We start from the raw sequence: 2,838 nt of genomic DNA, 5'->3' as shown, positions 1-2,838 counted from the left end.
GCTGTCAAGCAGGAGGCTCTTCCTGCTGGTGCAAACTTTGGAAAGCCACAACCTGGTGGATTTCAAGGTCCACAAAGGAATTGAGTTATCTCTAGTGGCTTACATTGAATGTGCAGAAGCCTAACTATCAATTGGCTCATATTTTTATTTGGGTAATGTCATGATAAACCTGCTAAACATGTCAATTATTTTTTAGTAAGATTAATTGCACAATACCTCACCTACCTCATTATTTTTTACATACATGTTTGACTCTCCCAAACATAAAGATTATGGTTGCCGAGAATAAATGGCTTTTGGAAAGACCTTTATGATCACCTACTAATGCTAGTAAAATCTTTATATTAGTCATTTGGGAAACCTATTCTCACCCCAATGCATCAACATCGTCGAAATCCTCTTTTGCATACTTGTGACTTTGTCTGCATTTGAGAGTTATTTTACTTAAACACTTCTTGTAATCTACGTGGCTTGCCATTATTTTCTTCAGTGGATTTGTTTGATATTTACTTTGCTCGGAAAAACATGCTAAGTGTGTTTGGTAAAACTCTTTAGCACATGTGGAGATAGCTATGCTGTCGAGAAACAAAAACCAAAAGGACTAGTTCAATGTGCTACTATAGGTTCAAGCACTTGTAAACATTGTCTTACTATAGGTTCAAGCACTTGTAAACATTGTCTTACTATATAGCACAAGAGTTATCCAAGACTTCGATCAATGTATGCGTTGATGTATGTCCTCTCTAACGAGGTAACACTAGATTTAATGCATAGGTAGTCATCCAATTAATTGCAAAAATGACTAAATAAAGTTACAGTGAACAAACTCGAGTGGCTCGCCAAAAACATAGGAGATTGCATGACGTCGATCCATCTTGTAATACGTAACAAAGAAATGAAGCAAAGTAGATACTATTGAAAGTCATAGCTCAATTCCTTGTATTAGCTTTTCACATAACTTATTTGTAGAGACAATGTTGGGAATATTTGTAGCAAGTATGATAGCTTTGTGTTGACTCTATGTATGCTTATCACCTACTGCAACTTTGATTCATGATGATGATCTAACATGTGACAAAGACACATTGAATTGTCCATGGCCAAATTGTAAGTATAGTCCTAGAATGTCAAGCGTTTGTCATTGTGCTTCATTGATAGTCATTCTAGAAGTAAGAGTCGTTGAAAAATGATTGCATTTCATTTAAAATGGTAATCCTAAGGAGCTTTACAGTAAAAAATCAATCTTTTGGTACAAGCACTCTGTTTTCAACATTTTTTCCTATGATAATTTTGGTCTCAATTGCTCTATGATACGGTTGTTTGCACAAAAGCTAAATTACATCACATAGACCATGCCTCAGATCCAAATTTTGGAGCAACTAATAGGAGGAGTTTCATTTAGTTGCAACTTGAACATCCATACTATTCAAAAACTCAAGTGTATATAAGTGATGACTTTCCGGGGCACATCTCGAGTGAGCGGTTAAGCAGTCCTTGCAATGTCCATTGCTTTTGCACAATTCCAAACTTTTTATCATGTCAATTCCTTGTTTCTTACTGCAAGTATACCACCCTAGTTAGAAAATATTAAAAAGTTGTCTACATGAGAAGGATCTGCACATATGAATTTAATTAGGATTGTATGCAACTTCTATGTAAAAGAGGTGGTTAACCTCACATCATTGCTTGCTTCATTTGCTTCAAACATCTCCATTACAAAGTGCAAGTACCCATTCTCCAAAATCCCTCTCATTTTTACCAGTAGTCATGTTCACCAATTGCATGTTTTCTTTGAGACACAAAAAGGGGGACTTACTATATCTTCACGATATCCAAACACTCGACAAAATCCGTCAAATTTTCCACATTAATATTTTTCCTCAAAACTATCATTTTGCACTGTTTATTGAGGGCCTCAAAAGAATATTTGTGTATCATTGGAGCCTCATCCAAAAGCAATCAGTGATGTTTTATTTGACATCTCTACACAAGTGCTATTGGCTATGATATTACAAGTGGATCCTTTCATGAGTTTTATTGGTATTTTGAATCGTATTTTGGCCTCGGATCCAAGAACTCAAAGAATTGTCTTCCCTACTCCAACTTGACCATCTAGGAAGAATATAGCTTCAATATTCTCATCGATAGCTTGTGATACTCTTTTGAAAGCTTCATACTGATTATGATTTGTCGGTTAATCCCGACGCCCACACCTTATTTACAACCAACCGGAGGTGGCATGATGTGGACCGATCTAGAAAATATACAGACACCTAGAATGGTGACACATCGCAATCCATTTTTTTATTGAAAGGCTCAAGGAGGACGCTAGCAGGCTAGTGACCTGGGCATTGGGAATATCACATGATAAGTTCAATAATCTTTCCATGAAAATTAAAACACTCATTTGCTCATTTTCATCAAACATGGTCTCTTATCCCAACAAAGTATTTTTAAACATTACTTGTTGCAACTGATCAACTTTAAGCAGCATTGGGAATTCATATAATCTCTTTTCACGTAGCTTGAGAAAGCTTTCTAAGTTTGCTAGTGCTTGATGCTTTTACAAGTTAAATTAAACAAGCTCATCATGCATACGTAGTAGTTTCCCTGCATATCTATGAAAAATCTCTCCCATGTGGTCTATGGAGACATTGCCATACAAAACACCAATATGACAGCAAAGAGTTGATGCAAATGTGTTGTACTTTGCATAATGGAAGCTTCATCCAAACACATGTCCATTCCTCATCACCATGCAAAAGTCCTCTAGCATTGCAAGCATCTTTGTAAGTTGCATGGACAAAACCATTAAAAGCACGAAGATCCTCAAACGAT

Source organism: Adiantum capillus-veneris, chromosome 27 (assembly GCF_014529385.1).
Source record: "Adiantum capillus-veneris isolate H3 chromosome 27, ASM1452938v2, whole genome shotgun sequence".
NCBI lineage: Eukaryota > Viridiplantae > Streptophyta > Polypodiopsida > Polypodiales > Pteridaceae > Adiantum > Adiantum capillus-veneris.
This window is presented reverse-complemented; position numbering follows the sequence as displayed.